A 27,104-nucleotide genomic window follows, 5' to 3' on the forward strand; every position below is an offset into this window, starting at 1 on the left:
CCTACTTCTGTTTATTACCGCGAGTAAAAAAATGTTACGTAAAAAATAAGGCAATGCAGGTAAACAAACAACCCGGGCCGCTAAAGGCCCGGTGATTGGGTTACACACAAATGGGATGCAAATGGAATTCCATATCGTACGGAACGCGCCTCGCTCGCGTACGCTGCAAAGTTATAAAGCGCCTAGCAACTCTCCTTTGTGCTTTTAATGAACGATACGCGTCATCGACACGTATCGCGAAATGATACCGAAGCTGTAAAGCTACTTTGATACGGAGTAGAGTACGATCTGCTCAAGCCTGAGCGAAATAATCAAAGCGATGCACTGGATATGCTGATTTCCATTGTCCGGCATTGTGCGCGAATCGCGTGCTTTCTATTAATCAACTTTACACAAGAACGTACTTGTAATGTGCAGGCCGGTACGCGGATTCGTTTAATCGCGCTATTGAAACGCCGGGGAATTAAGAGCACCGGCGGTACAAAATCGCAGCTCTCACGGTTTCCGGGGCAAAGTGAGAGAACCGCGAAAATATAACGTGTACGATATACGCTCACGTGTTACCGCGAATATCCTTAAATGTCAAATAGTTCTCATTTATATTCGATGATAATTAGAGTTCGCGTTCACCACACGCCGACGGTTCGCCAAACAACGCTCGTTATTAAATCTCGGCGGCGATTAATTTATGCGCTCGCTGTCAACCGTCGTGACTCGGTTCGGCCGTCCATCCGCCGCTCCGTCATACGCTTCGCCATTCATTTCCAACGATCGCGGCGGACTTTCCGAAACCGGCCGGCACCCGGCGGGCCGTGGTCATCATTTATTCGCGCGCGCCGCCCGAAAATCGCCGCAGGTGCGAAACGATCGCTCGTCCGGACGCCCCCTCGCTTTCCCCCCCCCCTTGCCCCACCCTCCCGCACCTCTCCGTGAAAACGCAATAATTATACGCGTCGTTGCAATTATTGCGGCTGGCTGCGCCCGGGCGTTGTAAATAACGAAAGGGAGGCGGTCGTCATGCCCGACATCTACTTTCCCCACGGGAGATACCGTGACGTGCGGCTCATTGCAGTGATATGACTAATTTAACGTGCGGTCCTTGCCGCATCCATGCCGTACCCGAATGCATAATCGTCGACTACGACGCAATCGCGCGCGCGATCCATTCATCTCGCACGTCCGCAGCGAGAGCCACCCTTTGACCGCTCGATGCTATCGACGCGAAATCGCAGCCGCGCCTTGGAGCGAAAGAAAAGAAAAAAGAAAAAAAAAAAAGAAACGTCGAAAACAATTGAGAGACCGAGCCTAAACGTTCGACCGATCGCAAACTGCATGCCCTCTGCCTCGCGACGATCAAGTCCATTACATAATATTGCATTGTTGTTATTTATGAAACAATGGCACTATGATGACATTAAGCAATAATTGCATTCTCGTAAACAGGTTCTAATTACCGGCCGTAATCGATGATTGTAATTGTAGCTAGCGTGCGGTTGTATTATGAATTTATTACGGTGGCCCGGGTCGGCGCGTGTTGTGTTTGACGTTGTATTGTCGGCGACTCGTTGTGCATCACGCGAATATACTCGGCTCGCGTCCTGCACGTCGGAGAATTTACCCGTTCAGTTTCAAACGACAAGGAGAAGGGCGGAGGTAGGAAAGTTAAATTAAATCATTATTGCGCAACTGAGCGACACGCCGGGTATGAAAAACGTAGGCATATTAGATTGATGGGGGCTTCCTCGAACGCTTGCGGGAACCAGAGAGAAATGTAGCGCCGTGGATATCGTGCAACGTTAGCCGTGTAACAAAAAATCGATGCATTTCAATGCATGTTAACGACGGCACCCACGCAGTATTGCCGTTATGTCACAGAGCTGCAAGTGTGCAAGGAGGCGAGCAGTGGTGGTCGCAGGGATATAAAGGCAGAGGCATCGCTAATTTATCGTAAGGGCCCCCCCCCCCCATTATTCCTCGGTGCATAATTCACGTTGCACCGTGACACGCAATCATGCACTTTACTTGGCGCGGCGGCCGCGCGGCAGAAACTAAAGTGCCAAAGAGGCGAAAAAACTGCACAGTTAAGCGCGAAGTAATCAAATTATTGGGCTAACAAGCTGCCGTTCGATCCGCTTAGGCAACGCGCGAGCGCAAAAGGAACGGAAAAAAGGATAAGCTTCTTTACGCTAAGTCCCGCCCGACCCCGCCATCTCGGTCAATTTAACGCGCAGGATCCCCATCTTTTTGTTTAATTAACAAAGGTACTCGCGTTGATTGCGGACCGGCTTGCTCGGCCACGTTACTTTCGCGTAATTAGAGACGAGCCGGCAAAGTGCGCTTTCCTGCAAATCATCGTCGAATCATGCCCGCCCGTTAGATTACGCGCCGTGCGATAACTCGCTCTGAAGCCGGGGTTAATTAACGTTAAATATCGCGTTATTCGTCTTGCGCGCGTTTGAAATAATTAAACGACCGTCATTGCCGATCGATCCGGCGAAAGGCTACGCCACGTCGTCCCGGCGGTGAATTCGTTCCGATCCGAAATCGCCGGCGGCGTATCTGACCTGCCGTTTAAAATCGCGAAAGGTCGGCGATTTGTGCGTCCCCCATGTATTTCCGCGGGCGTATTATGTCACTCAAATTGCGTAATATCGTGACGCGGACGTACCGTATGGGCACATTGTCGAGCACGCGACCGCCGGTATAAACGCCTAGAAATGGCCTGTCTCGTAAACAAGAACTGCTACACGGGTCTTCTCTATTTTCCTCGTGCGTCGCACACGATTGAATCGCAGGGAACGTTTGAAATCTCCCTCGTATACGAGAGCGCTAATTTAAGCGCTTTAACGAAAGCGCAGACCGTCGGGGCTTGATGAGTCTCGTAATTCTCATAAAATCCACTCTTACGCGACTGACTTCGTTTAAGTCTCGAAGAGCGAAACAAAAATTCGTTACGAAACACACGCGGAGTGGAGGGAAATTGGGGGTGAAGTTCGGGGGCCCGAAGCGTTTAAAACCGAACAACGGCGCATTCACAAAGTAGACAATCGCGTAAAGAATACGGGATGACAAAAGGAATCGCGAATATTAATCCGGCGCAGCTGCAATCCGGGCACAAAGGACGGACGTCGCATTGATTAGAGACAGATTGTTTAATCCAGCAGCATCGACTATTGTATGTCGGATTTCGCTTTGCGTTGACAGCCAGAGATAATTAGCACGGTTCCTATAGACAGTCTTAACGTTTCCCATCCCGATATTGTCGAATTGGGAATTATGGGAAAAGTATTATTAATAGAAATTTGTCGATAAATTATTCGTAACGGAGATAGGATAACTGGCGATAAAAATCATTTGCTCCGGCAAGAATCGCGGCAAAAAGCGTTACGTATGAGAACTCGTAATCTACTGTGTCTACAAATTAAAAATTTTTAAAGCGCTACAGCGAGTCTTATCTTTGTTCTTTGTCTAAATTAATCTGAAAAGAAAATTTTGTTCGCAGTTTAATTTTTTTTTTTTTTTTTTTACGTCGCTACAGAAAGGAATTTCAGACTACGAAAAATATTAGCGGCGGTTAAAATGTATGGTGTACAACACCAACGTGTATGAATCGCTTTTTGTAATCAGCCACGGACAATTGCAAAATATGCATGAATATTAATTAATTAATCTTTCATTATGGTCGGCAATAACTCGTTAATATCGAAATTCCACGGTCTAATTGATAAATTCGAAATAAATGAACGTATTTAAATGTATTCAGCAAACAACAGTCACTTAATGCACGTTAACTTCCGCGAGTTTGTGAACTTAAATAACTTTTTGGTCGCTTGATAAACAGAGTGGTTTTTTTTACGTGGTCGAAAACTCGCGTGGGACAGTTATCGGGATGGCGATCAAATGATCTAAACAATACCAGTCACGTCTCGGAGACACGAACGCGTTTCAAAAGTATGTAATTAATAAGGCTTTAACGTGTCGTCAGCTGCACCTGCAATTTTTCATGCTCGCAGTCCCGATGCTGTCCCACCTATAACCGCCGTCGTAGCAGACCGAAATGATGGAAGAGGCGCCAATGTTCTTGCTCCGAAAAGGGGAGAATGAGAACTGGGCGGAGGGATAGTAATACCGAGCCGAGAATAAGACGTATAAGAAAAGCAGGGCGGGAAAGATCGAGCTTGTGTGCGATACTTTCTGTGCCGGTTCACACATTAACCTGTACTCGACGTCGTTGAGATTCATCATTCACCGGACAGTGCCAACACACGGCGACGTATCAAAGATTAACGGGAATTAAGTGAACCGGGACGGTTCGTTTAGATTAAACGGGCAATTAAATACGTTTCCCTGCGTTCGTCCGTTAGTAAAATGTTGAGCGGCGACAGAAACGCCTTCGCCGCGTCACGGAATTTCATAATATCATAATCTTCCTATATAAATTATCCGTTTTAACAAGGACAACCCGATGCATTATGCACAATCAACGCAATAATTTTCAACGACGAAATATTTTACTTATCTGCCTTTTCGCGTCGATTCGTAAAATCTCGCTGTAACAATGAAGTTACCGAGAGTGCAGATGCAACGTACGATGAATGTCGGCTATTTCGCAATAGGATTTCTCCCGCATTCTCGCCATTCTTCCAAGCAAACGTACCCACCGCTTGTTCCGAACCGAGAATAATAAATCAGGTTCAGCTGGAAACGATTACGGATCTAACAGTCTCCCTGTTTCCTCGCGTCCAAAAGAAAGTTATTCATTTTTCCACGCGAACCCGCAGGTACGGTCTAACATTTACGGATCCTGCGCCTACTGTTAAATCACCTCCCGACGGACAGTTCGCGCAATACGCGGCACTCGCCGTTTAGGCCGTTGGGAGAAAAAAAAATACTCGGGCAGCGTAAGGGTCGGCGGGGTGCTCTTAACATCCCTTAACATGCTCCAGCATCCCTCGGCTACACGCTCCATCGCGTCTCTCGGTCGGTCGATACCGATGCCCGTCAGGCAGAACCCTCCCGTCCCGTCCACTTCACCCCCTTTTCTCTCCCCCTCCCTCCGCTTCTCATACACTCCCATGTACCCCCTATCCTACTCCGCCGCCGACCGGCCACCCGTTTCCGTCCCGTGCTTTCTACCGCCGACTCTGCGTGTTACGTCAGTGGCAGACCGACCTCAACCCTCCCGCTTTACCCCTATCGCCAACCCTCGATCCCCCTCGTCCCACCTCAGCCGTCGCGACCACCGTCCTCGGTTTTAAATGACGTCACGGGGTGCCCTACTCTTCGCTCCGCTAAATTCATATCGCACGGGATATACATATACGTAAATAATAATATCGATATATTTCTCATAAGTAAATATTATATTAATTATTTAATATTAATGAACATTAATCGGGGATTTTAATGCTCATATATGCGCAAGTTATTTAATCCTGCGGATGGCACACGCGTAGCGGAGAATTCGATACGTGCGTGCCTTCTCGCAAAGGAATACGATAAAGCCGCTATTTTTTTTTTTTTTTTTTTTTTTTTTTTGTTTTACCGATTCAAGATCCGATATCGCTGAGTAATCCGCTTTAATCTATGGGACGGCGTACGCAATGAGACGTTTATAATACTTTCAACTTGATATACGCGTATTTATTATATGAGATATATGTACACGTCTCATGTCCGATAAAATTTGTTCGCAGATCCATTATCTCGAATTAAAACGAAGCGTAATTCTATCATTCGCTGGTACGACGCTCAGCGGGCGGAGTGACGGCGCGAACCACTTGGACCGCGAAACTACATGTACAAATTACAGCAATATCTAAAATAATTTATCTTGAAAAATAATTGCGGCGCGAAGAATAATCGCGAGCGATCAGTTTCGCGAGGAGCAAATATAAAGCAACGATAAATTTACTCACTCTGCGATTGCTCCACCGTTGGCCCCGGCAGCCTTTTTCTCGCGGATTTCTTTGTTGCGCGCGTAACAGGACAGTACTCGCCAAAACACCGTTAATTGCAATACCGCGCACTAATCACCGAAATCCGATAATTACACGACACTCCCGACGTTAATCGTGCGCGACTAAATGCATTACGGCAGGACGATCTCGTACAAACCGCGCTATTGTATCTAGTGTTTCTCCCTGCATTTATTTCGATATAGAAACACATGCCGAATGTTCGATTTCTAACTATTCACATCGATAACTATTAATTGATACACGACCGTACGTCACTCGAGTGATTCGCGACCCGCCTTGTACGTTGCTCTGGTGCATTCGATTTGAAAACCGTTTAAACCGTAAAGAATGTGAAATAATTACGCGACGACAGCTGACAGGCATGTCGGCATTTAATTGATCGTCATCTAACGAAAGAGTCTACGATAATTCTTTTATTCCCACTTCGATGCCTCAAATCGAACGGACAGACTGGCAGCTACGATGTCTAATCAACGCGAAGTTCACGAGCGATTAGTTTCAACGCGATGTTGATTGATCGCGTAAGCCGGGAAGAATAGCTGTACGTTTCAAGAGACGAACGCGTCAAGTGGCTTCCCACCTACGCACTCGAAAGTGGGCTCACGCATTGATGGCACGCACCGAGTGACCGACAGGGTATACATAATAACGTAGCGCGTCCCTAAGCAAAGACCAAACAAGTCTCGCGCGGTAGCCGACATAATTCCAGAAATTGTTTCTCGCTCAACGTTCTGCAAACCTCTCATATATTTTCCCTTTAATCGATAACAGAATTGTTATTCTAAAACTCGTGTCGCTCTCCTATAGAAAGGGTTTTTCTTTTTTTTTTTTCTTTTAATTTAATGCATAAAATAAAATTCGTTATTCATCTTTCTCAAATTTTCACGACTTTCAAAAGGATTAAAATTTTCTGCAATTTAAATTTTCAAAAATGAAATTATATCACCGCCTAATGATTCATGTTGGTTCTCTAACTTCTCTTTTTTTATTACTTCTTTTTTTTTTTTTTTTATTTAACTCGCAGTCTTTTCTCATTCTTCTTGAGAAAACTTGAAGAAAATAATGAACTAAGTTCTATTTGCAGAATAAAGATGAATTTTATTTTTCAAACTTAGATTTAATATGAAATTTATTTTCTAGTTCTTTTTACGTAAGGCAATTAATCAATCATACAAACTTTTATTTTAAAAAGTGATAAAATAATTTGCATGTAAATTTTTTACTAATATTTAACTTATCCGTATTGAGCAGCGAAAATCAATATCTACTTTAGTTTATAAAAATCACTAATAAATAACGTACGTGTAAATTTACATAAAATAATCCAGAGATTATGTTATAATAACTGACGCGTATTTATTTTCTCACTTTTCCATTAAAGTTCTAATACCCTCTTTCCCGCGAGTTTTTTTTTCCCCTTTAACTTTTCGAATTCGGCGCTTCGATCCTATTTCTTTATTCTTATCTTCTCCCTAACCGGCAGTCTCTTTCCCTTCGTCGCGAATTTAATTAATGCAAAGGAGTTTCTTCTGAATATCAAAAAGCTCCCTTAAGTACTACGTAAGAATTTTAAGTTTCACCCCTGGAACTTTGATTTGGAAATAGCCTGTCAATTTTGATGCGATTATAATCGCGCGAGATCGAATCTGAATAACAAACGGTGAGCGGATATGCAAATACCGAAGTAAGGAATACCTCGGAGATAATTAAATACCGCCATACATTTAAATTTCAGATTATCAATAAAGATTAAAATTTTTATGCGCGATTATTAATTATTTAACGAATAAAAATTACACTCTCTGTTAACGTTCGATCTTTCGGAGGCAGGAATGGGAGAGATGTTTGGCATTATTTCCCTTCGTTTAAATTACGGTTACGAAAAATGAGAGCCGCGGATCTAAAGCGTTACCCGACTACGGTACATCCAGCTCGGAGAATTTCAAATACGCTGGCTCGAAATAAGATCTAATAAAGTCGATTTTTTGATTTAAAAATGTGGAGGATGTAGTTACGCGAGGGGGTGGCAGCAAATTACAAGGCCGGCCGTGCAAAGGCAAAAGCGGAAACCCGATGACATCGCGGTTCTTGCGAGCTACGCGGGCGCGTCGACGTTGTCTCGGTGCTAGTGCAATCTCGCGGTGCGGGCGAGTTTCGCCCGCTCTTGCTCGCGTGAACCGCGAGAAGAAGAAGCACGAGGGGACCGGCGACATGTGCGAGAAGCGTCAACAAGAAGCGTCGTCGTACCGGCTGCTGTTACCGCGGTGGTTGAAACTGCCGCTGCGCACCGTGCGGTTGACGGTTTTTCGAGGGAGGTTGTAAAGTCCGAACACGAGCGCGATCCGAAGAAGAGAGAGACTACTCTTGAGACGGGGTTATCGCAGGGGTGCACCCCCGTTCGACCGATGCAACCGAAAGCTATACGTTCGCCACTGTTCTCCGGTACACGCCGAGCTCTCTGAAGTGGAACAAAGCCCGATCGCGATGAGCTGACTTGGCAATTCTACGGTCGACCCTCCGGCCGAAACTGGTCCGGTAATATTACCGTGCATCGGGTGTACTGGCTTCACGGGTCGCGGCTGGTCACTTGACCCGTTCTACCTACGAGCGGCCGGGCGCGTTATTGATTCAAAAAAAGGGGGGTAGGGTAGGAACGCGCCGGGACGCAATAGAGGGTGGTTGCAGCATCGCGAAGAGCCGGACGTTAGGTACGAAGGAGGTGAACGTACGAGGAATAAATCGCGCGTGGAGACGACGCGCGGTCGAAGATTTGGACGCGAGCGACGTCAATGCGGCGAAGTCGGCGGTGATGCATAGCAAAAACGTGGGTGACATCCTGACTAGCGGGTCAACGAGAAAAATGGAATTGTACGGACGGCTTTATTCGGGCAATCGTATCGGTGACGCAAGAAACGAGGGACAATTCCCAGGGGGAATGTACGAAATTTCTCCGATGGACAGAGAAAGGGCACGTGGCGAAATCGCGATAACATAAAAATAATAATATATATAAAAAAAAAAAAAAAAATACAGTAAAAAGTTGAGTATACGGAACACGATGATCGAGGTGATACGTCGTTACATGCAAAAACCTAAGCGACATGTGAAAGAAAGAGGAAATCTGAAATACAAACAAAATCTAAAGTACAAAGTGCCGTGGCGGGTGGAGAAAGAAACCCCAAAGACCCGAGAAAGGGCAAAGTAGAAAGTGAAGGGATGAAGTATGTCGGCGTCTCGGTAGAACTTTGAAAAAGAGAAATGGGCGGAAGGAAGGCGACGAGGTGGCTGCGGAAGAGGGACGGCATTCGGGAAGGCGGATACGCGCCGCGATACTGCACGAAAATTCTACTGTCGTTCCCTAAGAGGCTTCCATTTACAAATTCTGCGAGTTTCTTTTCTTGACTGCGCCGCGGACGCGGCAAAGAGAGATGAAGAAGAGGAAACATCATAAACTTCTCGCGAGGAGTATGCAAAAAGACACGTACACGCCGCACATCGACACGCGCAATTGTCGGACTTATTCTTTGAACTACAAATTTAATTGTGCCCTACTAAGATCGACTGATAATGTATTTCTTCGCAAATAAAAAAAAAAAATAACCTTGAATAATCTTTTTAAAAATATAATCTTGCTTCCAAAATTACTGTTCAGCAAACTTTGTATTTCTTTTTTCTCTCGACAGAAATTTATGTTAAAATTTAATTAATTACGCGAAATTGAAAACCGCGGATGTAAAAATTTTTTTTCGGGAATTGCATTGAAATTTATCGTAGGGATTTGCAACCGGGAAAATACTAGTGCCGTGTATGTCGAAATAGAACAACGAATGGTACCCCTCGGCAAATAATAATAAATCCTTACCTTCTGATACATTGATTCCGCGAGGCCGGCGCGCTTCCAGACGTCCGCTGCGATGTGTAACGCAATTTGCTCGGTGCAAACGTTGTTTTCCTCGCCGTCGTAGGAAATTCTTTTATTGGCTTCCGTCGCGACATATCCCATCTTCCAGGTGAGGCATTTTCCTACCAACGAATGCACGAGACACACCTTTATCCACCCCAGATCGGAAAACGCCGGATCAAAGATAATTCCAGCGTTGACCAGAGCTATCGAACCTGGAACAAAAAAAAAAAAAACATAACTTTTCAGTATTGAATTAAAATTTATAGCCATCCGGCAAAAAATTCATCACGCGAATAACGTCGAACGGATACGTTTAGGAAGTGGATCGATGCTTTTTCTCTCGCTAGAAGTCGCGATCACATTTTACATATGCAAACGAGCGCGTTCCTATATGTAACCAGAGATCACCCGGGATCTAATAAAACCAGACATTAATTTTAAACGTCCGCGAAAAACTCAACGTGATTACGTTACGTCCACGGTAGCGTTGCATGTGGCCGTGAGCGACAATATGCAGCGCGAAAGTGCGGAGCGCTCTAATAGTTTGTAAAGCGTTCTTTGGCACAAAAAGAAGGTCAGAGACGGAGGGGACGAGTAGGAGGCGAGGGGTTAAGCAACTTGACCCGAGCCGCTGGATGTTTCACCTGGACGGAATCATCCCCACCGCTCCGACAATCCGCACCCTCTTGACGTCACAGATGCACCTCGTGACGTCACGCCGCAACGTCACTGCGCCGTCGGTTGCTTCAGGTCAGGGCTCGTTCCCAGGGACGTATTGTGCCGAGGGGATGCCGGCGTCGGCGTGCAAGTCACCCCTTCTCCCACCCACAATCGGAGGGGGGTATTAGCCGCGGGCAATTAATTACCGAGGAAGCGGCGGGGGTGGACTCGTTAATTACAGTCGCGGTACTCGTGAACGTTCGAATATCAACGAATGTACTCGCCCTGGGGTGTTAGTGGCGATTAGCGTGAGCGTTAATAAATCATTCGGAACGCATTAATTCATTCAGAGATTAGCGTTAATAAAGGATTAGACAATGCTATTCGGTAATGAATACTGTGGATTAGCGCGGAATTAAATGTAGACTACTTCCGACGATTAGCACGTAATTATCGAGACGGAGGGCGATAATAAAGGACTTATTTGCATATATTTACTATGCCGCCGCGTACAGCTGCGTTATTAAATTTTGTCGGCGAATAAAATAAATATGTATATTGCGAAATACACATATCTCGTTGTTATTACACATAAAAAAAAAAAAAATATATATATATACGTGTTACTCCGCAGTGTAGCGTGAATTATTTCACTGCACACCTTCGCTGTGTATGTCTCAATCGTTGTATAATTATCTCGGGAATTGCTATTATTAAAACAGGCGACTTCACGTGGCGGGGAAAAAAAAAAATTCTTTTGGCTAAATTAAGAACTCGCTTTGTAAATAAAGCGGTACGCATGACGTCGATTAAATACTGGCAGTGTCGGCAGCACGCAAGTCACTCCCTTCATGAATGCGAAGCATTAGCCGTAGGCAATTAATTACTCAAATACCCACGCAACACAGTGACGCGTTAATTATACTAAGGGCGTTCGTAAATACTCGAACGACAGCGCAGGAACGTTATGACGAGAAACGAGCGCGATAGCACGTACAGTGTCGATGACAGTATATTGCATTGTGCGACTATTCTTTTAATTAGAACAGGAATGTTTATGTTTTATCTTACAAATGAAAAAACTCATTACCGGCGTGATGTTACGAATGACGCTGTTAAGGATCTCGTAAAAACATCTCACGTCCCAGCGATATCCATTGGTATCGCTAATTCATTAAATTCCCTTAATTCTTTTTTTCTTTTTTTTTTTATTTCGCTAAAAGGGAACGCTCGGGAGACAGAACGACTGACGCGATAACGTTCACGCAATCAGAACCGATGATCGTAAGGATATTGCCGTCGAGTCGTACCTCGATCAATTCCTCTCGACGGAGAATAATTATTCCACGGTTGCGATCGACCGCGCTATTACCAACGTCAGCGAAACGACTTGCATCATCCCGAGACGATTTACCGTCGATTTCGGCCGTGGGTCTCGAGGATTGAGGTGCGCGCCGCTTTATAAGTGGCCTCGTTATCGAAATGCGATAATTTGTTTAGCCGACCGCGAAATCGTTCTTCACCTCGCGTCCCTCCTCGCTTCGCGGAGGTGCATCATTCCCGCTGCACCAACGATTGTCCCCATTTCGTTCTCGGCCGTTTTCGTCGCCCCTCGACGCCGCGCTATCGTGCGCCTGACAGGACTGACACTTTGGCATCATTACGATGTAAATGAACGCAGAGTGTCAATACTGGCTGGGCTCGCGCGACCCGTCCATTATTTTCCGCGGTCAGGCATCGCCGATAATTTGTCGTTTCACCCCGCCGAAGTAAATCCCGCATAAAATTTCGTACGAGTTATTCCCGTGACATTTTTGACATTTTTCTCCGCTGTCCCACTTCTATTCGATTGCACGCCGTGCGGAGAAAAATATACGTATATATATTTTTTATTCTTTTTTTATTCCGACGACAAAGCAACTGTTTTTAACATACGTACACGCGGTTAAAGAGCGAGCACGCTTAGACAATAATTCACTGCGGAATATATTTCAATGGTAACGAGATTAAAGCGCCTGTGGTAATTAATGAAGTCGGATAGATTCATAGTTTATTTGACGGGGCGTCACGCAATATTCTGCCTTCGACTGAGGATGGAGAAATCATTGTTGGTCCGCGCAAAAATAAAATAAAAATAAAAAAAAAGCAACAACGATATTAATATTACACTTATATTTATTTCGTACGATCATCGATGTTACCGCAAATTTTAATTGAGCGATAAAAAAAATTTTTTTGCCGACGGAAGCAAAAAGCGTCGCAATATGCTGTCGCAGTAAAGCCGATTAAAAACATTCGTTACGAGCTTTATTTAAACGAAACGACGTACGGTTGGATTTATACATAGAGCTGTTCATTTTAACGTATCACTACGATGACAGTCGCCTGTTCGTATTGATCGGACTCGGATTTCCAATTATTTTGACGGAGGAAACCTCTCGGCTGTCGCGCGCGGTTTGAATCATTCAGAAACAGAAGGTGGGAGACGTCCGTCGCGGGATAATTTTGATGCGGGATAAATTATACGAGGCGCGAGCGCGCCCGTCTCGTCCCCGTGTTCGAAGGAGGCGATAACAAAGTCGACAATAACGGTCCTACATCCGTTTTCACACGTGACAATTTCCCACGTGCGGATGTGCGAAAATTTTTCCTCGCGCGCCACTTCAATTCGCCGGAAATTAAATTTTGATAGCGTCTATAGAGTCGCGTTGCAAAATTCCATTTTAGATCTATGTTTTCGTAAAGTTCGGGCGATATTCGTTTATATTCATGGGAAACTGCGCTACGAATCGGCTTATTAGACCGAGAAAATAAATATATACCGACTCGAGCGATGTTTCCTATTAAAAAATTTAATTTACGAAGCGAGCTCGTTTCTATTTAGTAAAATATTTTTTTTTTTTTTAAAAAGCAATTTTTTTTTAACCAAAGGAAAGTGACATTAAAAAATGTAATACGATATAAGTACGGCAAATATTATTCCAAGGCAAGTTATCATACAGGTACCTGAATTCGTTTGATACAACGCAAAGAGTGATTTCTTTCATCGATATACCGATCTTTAAGATTGTTGAAGAAATCATTTTTTACAATATTATCGAGATTAAAAAAAAAGAAAAAAAATAATAATTTAGGCTACGACTATCAGAACGGCGAATGTTCGTGCACAAGCTAATTTCGAGTCGAGTCCTGCCAAGAATTCTCCACCGATTCTGCCGTTTATCAGAGAAACGACAACAACAGGAGCAACGGCATTATCTAACACCCCACGTGAACATTTCCCACAGCGTCTTATCAGCCTTACATCGAAATTGATACCGTCCCCGCGTGTGCACAATTACACACGTTATTAAATAATTGCCGTTGGACACGCCTATCCGAATCGCAGTTCGCTTTGCAACAGAAAAGCGGAACGAGAAAGAATCTCCGTTTGTTATTCCCGTTCTTACATTAAATTTGCACAGGTAAAGTCGGGACGTAGGAGCGCGACGCAGACTTTTCCACTGTTTTCCCTACGCAAATAGGCACAACGTCTTTGGGAAAACAGGGACCGAGGCAGGAAAGTAAAGCGAGAACGTTTTAAGAGCCCCGCAGCTGAAAACTTTTCTCCGCGGCGTACGCAGCCCGCGCTCTCGCGTTTTATTACTCGCGGCGAAATTAATATCCCAAATTGAACATTAAATTGAATTACGCGTAACATGTTAGAAATGTCACGCGCGTAATTAATTTGCTTTTGAATCGAGTATTAGAACCAAACTATCACGCGTGATAGATATAGATCGGCCGGCGTTCATTGGTAACTGCATAGTACTCCCCCCCCCCTCGTCCCTTCTCTGTATATGTACGTATTATACTTGATGTATATATGCAGACACGGATCATTAGCTGACGTTAAGCGAATATACATGTAGAGCCACATAGCAAGCGAATACTCGTCCAGGGAAATGTCCGTACGGGCGAACGCCTATATGGACATCGCGGATGGATAGTTAGGTGTTTGCGCGCACCGCTTTTTTCTTCCCGTTAACAAACAGGTCTAATTAATATTTGTTTATGATCGGTTTGCGAGTAAGGTACGGAATTGTATGTTTGCGAGCCTTGTGTGCACGCATCGTTATATTGTATTTGCGGCGATGGTTACCACGCGGCCGTACCGTACTGTTAAATGATGATATTCGGCCCGTTGTCTTTTACGTAGAAATTACGATATTTGTTTCCGCACCTGAGCACGTCGCCGCGGATAACAGACTTCGCCGAGGCTTTACTTAAATGCCGCGAGAGAGAAACGAGGAGACGGGGAAGGGATTTTTAATGCGATCGAGTAGAATCTTGAGTCAAAATGACGCGGGAGATGTTTCTAGGCCGAATTGTATTCCGAATGTTTATTGTACGTGTGCGTAAGCGCACAGCGAGTATCATTAGTCGACATTAAGCGAATATACGCACACGTCTGCGTAAATTGCACCGGGTATCAATTTTGACGATGTATGCAAACGACGTGCGCGCGGTTAAACGCCAGACGAGAGGAAACACGCACGTGATGATTCCCAGGCGCGATAGATTTCCGCGCGGCGTGGTTTTGCGCGCTTTCCGAACGGAAGAAAATTATACAACGCGTCGCCCATGCGCCAGGGAAAAAAAAAAAATAAAAGCACGCGTGTAGAATTCCTAATATTTCGCGATCCCCCGAACGTTTAGGAACGTTTTGCGAGTAAAAGAAAAAGTTCAATTATCCTCAAGTTTCAAAAACGCCCGTCCGAAAATACCGTTTAACAGAAATTGCGGGCCGACGTGGCGGTGAAATGCGTTGAAACTGCGGAGAGTGTGTCAAACTATTTTTAAATTAATCGCGGCCGCAAAACGTTGTGCAACCGCCATCCCAGTTTGAGAGACAAGAAAAGTCCGAAAATGTTAATTCACTTTCACAGCGGTAACACGTTTTGGCGTAGCAATTTGTCCCGCGTCCTGGAAAATGCAGGGGCATAAACTTTGTAATTTAGTTACGTTTTCTCGTTCACGCGCGGTGCTCACGTGGTGCATGCAAATGCTATTACTCGTGTCGATCCAACGTCGAGTATCAATTCTGGAGGTGCAAATGAGAGTGATGGAGAAAATGGAAAAGAGGGACGTAACGCAATTTTTCAAAGAGACTGCTAGTCGCGAAATATCGAAATTGATTTCATATTGCGTTGCTGCAACAATTAGATCTTCTTCCTCTCGAAGGTACGCTATTCTGCCTCTGAATTACACTTGATATTGGATAATTTCAAAGCTTGCGGTCGTAATTTGCCCACGTCCCAATAAATTCGAATTCTGTTTTTGCCCGCTGGAGTTTGATATTACCGAATAAATTTGGAAACAGGGAGATATTCATCTAAATGCAACGAGTTAATGAGAATTAAAAAAAAAAAAAAAAAAAAAAAAAATATGTATTTATTTCGCGCAATCGCGAGACAGTCTAGACATTATAAATCCTTCGTTTTATATTTTTACGCATTGCGTGCTATCACTTACATCCACGGAAATGTACGTTCCCTTTGATCGCGTGTCATAAATCTCGGCAGTGGCTAATGACCGTACAGAGCGCAAACTATATTTTAATGTAAATTAATGAACGGATTTCTTTTAAAATAATAAATAGAAACTTTGTTGAAATTTTATATACGAACTAGAAATTACAGAACACGCTTAGAAAAATTATAATTAAGTGATCTACGGCCGACCACGTATTATCGATTCACTTACATTTTTATTTTCCGCTTAGATTAAATGAGATAATTTTAGAAGATTTTATCCTCCCGTCCTTCCTGTCCTTCCTTTCGTGGCAGGTATTTCGAATCATCCTGACGTGTTGTAGCACCAAATCACTTAACACTATATTGCACTGCTCTGCTTTTTTGTTATCGATCACTATACTATCACTCGAGAGACAAACGACCGAAAAAAATAACCGGTAGATTATCGCGGCGATTAAAGCTAAAAAACGCGACGAACGATCATTTGTTGTTTACCCGAGTCGTCCTTGATCTTGGCACAACAGACCGACCACGACGTAAAGCGACCGTCGACTGTTCGAGCAATCTGCATCGACGAAACAAACGACGCTTGAGGACTGAGAACTAGCAGCGAACGAGACGGGCCGCGATACGGAATGTTCTCCGCGTACTTTGTTTCTCTCTAGCTCCTCCAAAGTCACATACTCGAAACCGAATGAGAACCACTGCCGCGACGAAGACAGGCGAGGAGCGGATCTCTCGCTCTAACATGGCTGTTGTCGGAACCAGCCGAAGAAATTTCTAATGGAAGCCCGAGGACGCCCGATGCAACTCCCGCACAATTCACGTCGGACCCGTCGGAGGCTTCGCGCGCTGCATCCGCCATTTTAACCTTGGCGTTCCGGAACATTTTTCGAGTCCCGAAATAAAGCATAGGACGACGATTGCGACAACAGAGGAGTACAGAATTCGATTCCCCGTTCCCGATTCAACGACGTTGGCATTTACTTGGCCGCGATACTTTCCTATCCGCGGTCAAAAAAAACGCGTAATTGCGGAGCGATTACTGACACGTCCGACCGCCCGAGGCTCCACAACTAGACTGAGCGCCGAGGTTTCGGCAACTAGCGACTAGAGGCGACGCGTAAGAAAGTGAGACAGACAATAAAGCTCGATCGCTGATTGGCCGCTGCGCGTCATACGACAAGATGGGAGACAAGTCCGTGAATATTTATTAAGAATATAGATGTCGATACCTGTCGGATACTTTAATTATGCGTTATTTCTGTTGCCACTTTTCAGCGATTTTTTATGAAGCATTTATTAAAATATTATGTCCTTCGCTATCATTCTACTCACGGCTGACTTATTTATCGCTCTACTTAGAGTAGTAAAAAGTTGATGGAACGATTCATAAAAACGTTCACGGCAGTTGTTGGGTCGATAATTATTGCCGGAATTATTCACAGGAAATGAGATAGGGCGGGGCAGAATCGGGATGCCGTGTGGCGAGGAGACGAAATTTATATATAGGTATATATGTATATAAAAGATTGAACAAACCCAGAAAAAGAGAAAGAGAGAGAGACCGGGTCTCGGCAGCAAACAAAAGAACAAAGTGCTCGTTGACTTCAGTATAAGCGAAAAAATAAATTGGACGACACTCGCCGAAGGCTGGTTCTCAAAAATCGAGGAAAGAGAGGAAGCGAATGGCGATCATTTGTGTCCCTTTTCTTCCTCGCTAGTTCCTTTCGGTGACACTTTTGCTTGCTCATCTGAAGTAGAGATATGGAAATGAAAAGTGAGAAGAGTCGATAACGCAGTCGTCGTTGCGGCACAAAAATGTCGATAGTTCATGGTCTGTAATTCCGATAAATTCATCTTGTAGATATTTTTCATGAACGCAAGAAAGCTATATGTAATTTAATGTAAAATAATTTAACGTAACTGGTAGAATTAACAAATCGAGCAATTAATAAAGTGAATAACGCTGATGTTGCACTTGCTCGAATCTTTTTTCTCCAACTTTTATTTCTAAAGTTCATTATGCATATCATTTTGCATATCACTTCATTTAGCACCGGTGCGTTCTCCAGCATCACCATTCTTCCTCCGAAACTCATGTTTCATCATCGCCTCAAAAGATTCTTGTTCCTGAGAGAGAAAGCCTGGGACGCAGATGAATTCATTAATATACTTCCGGACGCATCTGTAGGTCTCTTCTTCGTTCATTGAACCAGTCGTTGACGTAACCCTTCTCGTTCCAGCCGTTCCTTCACCTTCCGGAGCTTCGATTGGATTTTATAGAGCGGCTGTTAATTATTCTTCTACGACCCCCTTTCCACCGCCCCGCTCCTCGTATAACCTCCGTACCTTAGAAATATTAATTTCTCAATTTCCTCTGAATCGTTACGGGACTCTCTTCGTCGGAACCAGCCTTAATTGCCGCGATTAAATTAGACATCGACGGTTCGAGTAGAAAAGGAAGAAAACCAAAAACTCAGGGAGAACATAACGAGTGACTCGCCTGAAAATTAGATCGATCGAGTTAGGAAGTGGATAGTCATTGAATTGATGTTAGAGGTAGCTAATTTGAAAATTACATTTACGTTCATTAATAATATTAAAAACATCTGTATATAATAAGATAAAAAAAACGGGGATGTACGTAAAGTAATTATATAAATTGTCAGACGCCTCAGCAAATTAATGTATTAACATTTAAAAGCGTATGAACGAAAAAAATTGTTATATTAATATATTAACGTAATTTATTCTTCGGCTCGATTCTTTTAAAGTCACGAGTGGGTAGATATTATCTAAGAAACGTGACAACCGATCTCGTGCAATATATTTTTGCTGCGTTTCACGCTTGCACTTTTGGCGAGCATACTTTTGCGAACGTTATTGTGTTATCTGCGAAAAGGCGATCTCGCCAGTGGCTTCGGGGTTTTTCTGCGGCGGGGAGTGCAAAAATCCGATTAACGGAGAGCACCTCGAGCGTCGCGGTTATAAGGCATGTGTGCACATCCGGACCGGAAAGGGCGGGTGCGTGTTAGCAGTTAGAATGAATGTGGTATAATTCACCTGGCTTCCCTTGCCGCGTTTTTCGAACAGCGTAGATCACGAATACGCCCCAAGTCAGCGAAAAGTGTACTATTAATTTATACAAATATTGAACTCGCGCGATGTGCCATCGTTTCTGAATATTCCTTCTATTATTATTGTTAATATTTTTTCTACACACGTTCGTTTTATAGATAATCTTTTTTTCTTTTTTTTTTCCCCCTTTTTTTTCTTGTTTTTTCTGTCTGCTATTTCTCGCCCGCTTACTTCTGGAAGTGACGATCGATAATGCTCTTATCAGACGGCGGCGGTGTGTGAGAGTCTTGCATCCACCGCCGTAATGGCCGGAGGTCGATAAAATGGCATACCGCTAGGTATTGGTGGTTTAATAATTAACATTAATGGGATAGGAACCTGCACGGTACAGGAAACCCTTTTTGTCGACCAAATTGCACGCACAGAAGATCGAAAATATTTTATCTAAAAACAGCACCTAAAAAATAACATTACGCAGCTGTGTAACTTTTCGATTGTAAAATATTTGTAAAAATAATACGCTGGTAAGCTAGTGACTAATAATCGAGATAATACTATAATGTAATATAATATAAAAAATTTAATCTCGTATGTTTCAACTTTTATGTGACTTTTATTTAAGAGAAAAAAAAAGCAAAAGGGAATAGCAAAAGTTCACTTATTTTTTCTTTTTTTTTTTTCACAAAGAAGGGAAGTAAACGTGGTTTCTTGGTTCTCGGATGGAGGACCTGAAAATAGGGCAGGAAAATAGGAAATCGGAGACGCTCGATTTTATTTGGTATTGGTTGTTTCTATTTTCCTTTTCAATCTACTCGGAAACCCGTAAGTAATATTATTGCAGGCTAGTTAGTGGCAGCTAAGAATGTCGGTTTATCGACGCGTAATATAAAATAAATAGTTACCGTTGCAGATGTATTTACTCTCACTTCGCGATTACTTCTTTTCGATTATATCATTTATTTGGTGGTTTATCTTAAATTACGCTTAAATGCAGTAATAACGCGCAGTTTTCCTTAATCCGTAATTGCGATAGACGTGAACCAAGCGTGTCAACGTTGCCTTGATATTAATTTTTTACAACCGCGTAATATTAATAATATTTCTTTTTAATTTCAAATACTTGCTACTGCGATGCCTGAACTTAACCAGTCGCGAAACGTTTCCGTCTTTACCGCGTGTAAATCTTGATTACTGTCGAGCCAGATATATTTTAATTATTGAGCTTTGGGCTACGATTACGGAATAACGAGCGGGATTTAGAAATCACGCGAAGCTGATTACAGTTTCCGTCTATCGCGTTTCATTACCGCGAGAACTAAAAGATCGTCCGGGGAAAGACGAGAATGATTGAAAGGCACGCGGCCGATTTCATTCACGTTCGGTTATCTTCTCTTATTTCCGCCTTATTGCCCAAGGGGGGGAGGAGGGCGGGGGTGGAAGAGGGGGCGTGCGGACGGTCCACCGCGACAGGAATACGAAGAAAGCGGCGTTCCCGGATGACGAAGGTTATGCGAGGGGAATGAGAATCCTGCCGTGGTATTAGCTAGGGAATTTTCTATTTCAGATTCCGCGAATCCATTTTATCTTAAACTTCGTAATTCCATACCGCCCGTCGCCCTTGCCCCGCGCACTTTCGAGGCACGAAGGAATTCACCCTCGCGACTTTTCTACCCCGCTGGGTATTCCCTGCCCTCGACCTGCCTTCGTCGACCGTCTTCGTTTCCCACGAAAGATAGGGCGAGAGAGAGAGAAAGAGAGAGAGAGAGAGCGCGGGAGGAGTGGATGGACGTTTTTATATTTTCCAGCGGGCAGCGGGAGCGGCCGCTGCGCCGCCGCCAACCCGGATTTTCCGCCCTCGTGATATTGGACAGCAAAAGTTAAAATCGTCCGTATACTCGTGCACGCGCGAGCGAAATAAAACGGCTGCTCGTTTATCTCGCGTTTTTAAATCGGCCGACGCGGAAATACTCCGGAATCAGAGTGCCGCGAGGCAGGATAATCGATCGGAAACCTTTCCTCGCATTTGTGTAACATCGGTTATTATCAATTTTGACACGGTGCTCCAAATAAGTTCTCTTGATACATCGCACGTCGCATAATAAATCGTACTGACGACAGATCGAAAACTCAACGTAATACCAAAAAAAAAAAAAAATTCTCCTACAAATATATTAAAACTTTACGTTAAACCTTTTGCGGTCGCGGTAAAGTCCTATTGAACGAATAATGTCAATTGTACATAATTGAAATCTAGCAGTCAATTTATTCGCATCGGCGCGAGGCCAGCTCGTCGAGAAAATGAATTGAATTTGGTACTCCAGAAATGCAAGCAGACTGCATCTCCGGCGGAATAGCTGCGGTGTCGCCGCATTCTTGCCGCAGGAAGGCGAGCGGCAGGTAGGCGCGGATAAAAAAAAAATAAAAAGAAAAAAAAGAGGAATTACGAACGCTCCGAGAAGCGTGAAATCGTTACTATCACGCTGCCATCCAATGACGGCGACGACGACACGCTGACAGCGCGTAGTTTCCGGTTTGCGGCCGGTGCACACGAGGTAGTATCAAAGTGCACGGACGGCCGGGCACACGAGAACGTACCTGCATTTACACTTAGATGCTCCGCAAACACGCTGAACCTATTAGCCTGTACATTTGCCGGCTCTGTCGCTGAGAATTGATATACGCGGACAACAGACGCGATCATATGACGACGACGCGAAAACGCGATTTCGTTTTGATGTAAATAGGTATCGTTAACCCGGTTACGTCGCATTGTTTTTCGGTATTCGTCGTCGTTGCCAAAGAATCTCTTAATTTTTATTTAGTATACGTAACACTAAGCCTTAATTATTTAAACATCTCCTTTTACTTGCGGACGGAAACGAAATTGAAATTTAATTTAATTATCGAACGAGCGCGAGAAATAGATATATTCAGTCGTGTAACAATGTCACGATGGTTTCGTTGCATCGCCAAAGAGGAGCCTGTATCCCTCGGGGGACCGTCAGGATCTCAAGTTTCGGCAACATCCACGCTCGGAAACATTGCCTTAGGTAGTCCATAAACATGGCCGCCGTAATGGTCGCTGTATTTACCCTCTCATAGCGCGAGATTAATAACGTGGTTGATGCATATACAACGACGGTGCATATGCGTGTGACCTTATCATTGTTGTATTATATGATTCCAGTAATTCATACCGGACAGATTTATGTATTGCCTATTACACTCGCGAATAATGAGCTGTCTCCCGCGAATAATAAGCTAATTCTTATGACGTAAATACATTAAAGCTAGTTATTGGGGGGAATATGTTGGCAGCGAAAAACTCGATCTCGTATGTTACGTTAGAAAAAAAATTGCCGGCGTGATTAACAAAATAGGCCGGCGCGCGTTATAAATATGCATAAACGAAGAAAACTTTACTATTCGAAAATTATTTACTCTTATATTTATTAATGTGATTAATAAATAATTTGCTTATATCATCGTAAATAATTAAAATATTAAACGGTTGCTAAATATATGCGCATATTAAAACCGCTATATAAATTGTGATGAATAATTTAATAATATAATAAATTTTCTCCGACGTCTCTCTTTTTCTCGCTTTCTCTCTCTCGCTCTCTGTAAAGTTTATTCGCGAAAATCGCGTTTTTTGCATTTGAAAGACTATAAGTTCGCGTTAGTGGTTTTCGTGCTCTAGGAGGTTCTTTACGTGCCTCTGTGTTTATGCATCTTGGCTGTACGAGCGTTGACTAATGGGCACATTAAACCCACAGTTGTTCAATTTTCGCGGCGCGTGCTGTCGCATCTTTCTGAACAATTACGTACGCTCATACGTGAAAAGGCAAGTCCGTAGCGCGCGTTTACACCTTAAGTTAGGTCACGACGGATCTTGCGATAATACTCCCGACATTAACGCCCGCTTTTGCGGAAATTAATTTCCGCCAGCGTGTTGTCAAATTTTCGGAGACGCTACGTGCATTCGGGAACCGGATACTACTTTCTTTACGCCGTGATTTCTCAACATGCACCGGATTGCCCGTTATACTTTTACGTAACACTTTTCCGTACGCTGTGGATGCCACTACATCTCCCCCCTTTCTTCTCTCTCGAGAGACAAACTTTATTCTGTTTTTGCTGAAATCCTCCGCGAGAAGATATGCGCGACGTATGCACATAATGTGCGACAACGTTAAAATTAATTCGATCTCGTAAAACGCAATAAACATCGTTAAATTTAATTTTACAAGAAAGTAACGTAGGACTGCTATTTTAATACCGATTAATTATTCGTTATTTTTTTTTAAATCTTATATTTTAAATTACTAGAAGAAACAATGCGAGAAAAAAATCAGTGCTTTCGTTAATTTTCGTAACGATTAAGCTGTTTTGATCGATGAAAATTCTCATGTTCTCGCATAATGATTTACGACTGCCATTGTCGCAGTTTATTATCGTTAAGGTAGCAAGGTAGTGTAAACGAACCTTAATTTACTCGCAAACGCACGCGGAAACATCCTCTCGTTGTGAAGTCCGTAGGTGCAGGGAGCATGGAACGGGGATGCTAAACGAGAGGGTGGTGTCATCATCCTCGGTGTGTACAAGACTCGGCAGCGACCCGACAGAACCCACCCCCTAACTTCCACCCCTAGCGACGTAATTGAATCACCCTACGGACCGTCGAGGCATAAAACGTGGATTAAATACGATGCATACGTAGTACCGAATCCCGTTCCGGAGGGTTGCTCCAGCTCGCAGCGAGAGGATGCCGTCGCTGAATGTTACGTCCAGTGTACACGCCAAGAGAACTCCGAATACATCGGCATTCCAATGGATACCTGAATGGCCGGTCCGTCACTGCTAATTTGTGCACTTGCGACCCTTTTGAGGACTAATCCATAGAGAATTGTAAATCCAGCTAACCGAATCGGTTGCTATCGTAACACTTTGCTTGCGCCCGAACGAAACTCGTTGAAATTTGTATAGCGCAAACAAGTAGAAAAGCACGACAAAGGATTCGGGGGTTTAAAGCTCTAAATTCAAAATCTATTTATAATGTAAACGCGTAGGTTTTTAGTCTCCTCTAGTTACGCGCGCAATCTCGTTTCTCTTTCAAAGTTACGCTGCTGATTACGCTATACCGTGTGTGATCACGCAACGACTCTTCTTCGCTCGACAAATGTAAATTGAAATGGGACGACTAGCGCAATTCCCCCTCGAGGTATCGAGGACTTATCGTCCATCGCTCGTTGCCGTTTGGTTCCGCGATACGTTGCTCATCCTGTTTCCCCTTTGCTATCTAGACGCCTCAATTTCGTTAAACCACGTTGTATCTCGACGAAAACGACGATAACGATGATTGCAGAAAGAAAGCTGGAAGGAAATTACGGGCACGAAAGACGGGATACAGCAGAAGAAGAACTTGATGAAAGGGTAAAATCTAGATTCAGGGCAAATCGAATCGCTTCTTGCTGCATTTGAGCTTTAGCGTTTCTCTTTGTCATCCGGCGTGGATACGGCTCGAGCATTTTTTTTTTTTTTTCGTTTTACTCCTCTTTTTGGTTTGCCTCAAGTGCACTTTGCTCAGATTTTATTTTTAATTAATTTTTAACGCTATTCTATACAATTAAAGAAGAATATGCGAAATACAATTTAAAAAAAAAATTCGGATTTTACTTGCGCGGCATCGAGATGTCTTTTGAAGACGTTTGTGAAATTTATAAATGTTGGTGCTATTTTGGGGAGCGAAAACTCCAAGGGTGAAGGAAAAACCATTAATCTCCGAGTTCCAGTTTCACTCCGCGACACGAGTATAGCGATGGACGGAGCAATTCGAGGACGAGAATCTCCGTGCGATGCCGTTTATGAGCGAACTGTTCTCAAACTGTTTTGTAAGAAAGATAAATAGGTGCTCTTGATAAAACTCGACTGACGCACCCGGGACCGAGGCATTGAAATTCATTATCGCGCAAGTCCTGATTTATCGCCCGCGCCCGCCTCACTCTCGTACGACCCGGTCCCTCTCCACGATGATCCATTTTACAAAACGCGTGTAACAAATCGCAGACGATTTGCGTATCCGAAAGGTCTCGAAGAATCCGCGCGAGCGGCGGCGGCCGAAAGCGTCGATTTCGATTGTAGCGATAAAGATCATCGTTTTTCGAGAATGGCGTTGTATTTTTCAGGCCGCGGTCACCAGGCTTTTCGGATTTTCGTCGCGTTTTTTTTTTCCCGTTTTCAAAATTTCAGAACGTGGTCGACCGTCAGATGCAATCGCCGAGAGAGCCGGGGTGCATTCGCGCGCGTTGAATAATCAAACGAAAAAATTGGCTCGCCGTAAATGTCCGTGGGATACCTATCGTCGTCCTACCAGCGTGAAGCCTCCGCGCCTCCCCGCGCTTTCCCGATCCTCCCGCATCTTCTCTCATGGTCTGTCATAAAACTTTCATAACTTTCGGTATTTCCACGGGCGGCCTTTTGCCAGTCTGCTCATGCGAGTCGCGCTGGATACGGCTCTCCTCTTTCCGCCTTAAGTAAGGGAACGACAGGAGGATAAACGGGACGTGTCAGGGATAAAAATATCTCGCGGTTAACTTCCGGGGCACAACGCAACCAACTTTGACATACTCATAATTTGAATCCTTCCCATACGAGCGCGACGTGTCGTCAAAATTGGTTTCTAGCCGACTCGAAGATTGGGGATGTAAATCTAGACGAAGAAACGGAGGAATTCGCGAACTAGAAAGATATCTACGAACGAACGAGTTGCTCGATTTTATCATTATTGTTTCGTCATTTTTATTAGAATTTCGAAACGTCCTGCTCATAATCTATTCGTGCGTTATCAATAAAGAAGTTTTTTTTTCTTTTTTTTTTTTTTGTTAAAACATTGATTCTAGCAACAAGAGCAAACGAAAGTGTAGGAATAAACAGACTCTATGGCATGTGCGAAATATCACTGGTTGAGTGGTTCATAAATTCGCAAATAGCTGCTAACAATTCGTGCCGTTCAATAGGGCAACACGGCGCACTGGTAATCATTTCAAATGCACCGGCTATACCGGTCTGCTCGGACCACCTCCCGGTTGTGTCCGGGCAAACATTCCGGCAGCACCCTCCGATCGTCGCGGCGAACTTCAATAATGACGTTCTGATCAGCGGCAATGCTAAAAATGTTGGTATTTGTTGTATCGCGCGCAGAATGACTCGATCGCGACGCTAATTTCGCGCGCGTTATCGCGATATTAAAAATGTCACTGAGGTGTGACCAAATCGAGAATGCAACGGTGAAATATTTACCGTGACTCTATTGATTAACGCACCCGCGTTTTTCGAACGGCGCCGAGTCCACCGGGAAGTGAAACATATTGTTCGACGGGTGTAGAAGCGGATGAAAGGTGACCCGTGCCGACAAAGCGCAAAGTTAGATCGAATAGCCATGGTATACGGTTTCTGTCGTTACTGTTGCAACTGCCGTAATACCTCTTACAGCAGCAGCCGTCGTTCTCGCAGGCCGTTAAATAACTTCGTGTCTCGAATATCGAAATGGAGCCACGGCACAGACAGGAACGATCGTACCGATTGCGTACGCGGCAAGAAAACCATTGTGCTCGCCCTAGGTCATCGTTAGCGATGCTTTTTCTTTTAGAGTTCCCCGTGATAAATCGAAGAACGTAAGGTGCACCTTACGACAGATTTCTTTTCGAGAAGCGTTGCACGTAGGGTGATTCTTTAAATTTCGTTATTAGGCTTTTCCGTTTGTGTGGCTGCCGTTATTATTACCCGGTCCTACGTAAAAGCCGATGTCGCGTCTCTCGAAGTAAACGTAAACGAGACGCGGCGAATTAAATCGTCGCAAACTTTTTTACGAGGCAATATTTCAGAACTTCCGTTTTCCCCGCGCACGCGCTCGCCCGCTCGCTCTCTCTCTCTCTCTCCTTCTCTACCTGTTTTCATTTC

At 44.1% G+C, this 27,104-nt stretch overlaps 1 protein-coding gene across 6 annotated transcripts in view; it reads right to left on the bottom strand.

Annotated features, from left to right (window-relative positions):
* Positions 1–27,104, bottom strand: part of LOC139111203 (protein turtle) — a 209,765-nt gene that overhangs the window by 107,714 nt on the left and 74,947 nt on the right. For all 6 annotated transcript variants that reach the window (XM_070671331.1, XM_070671330.1, XM_070671326.1 and 3 more), the window contains exon 3: positions 9,844–10,097. The gene's annotated coding sequence lies outside the window, so the exon portion shown is untranslated. The remainder of the gene's footprint in view (positions 1–9,843; positions 10,098–27,104) is intronic.

This window comes from Cardiocondyla obscurior, linkage group LG23 (assembly GCF_019399895.1).
Source record: "Cardiocondyla obscurior isolate alpha-2009 linkage group LG23, Cobs3.1, whole genome shotgun sequence".
In the NCBI taxonomy this organism is placed as follows: domain Eukaryota; kingdom Metazoa; phylum Arthropoda; class Insecta; order Hymenoptera; family Formicidae; genus Cardiocondyla; species Cardiocondyla obscurior.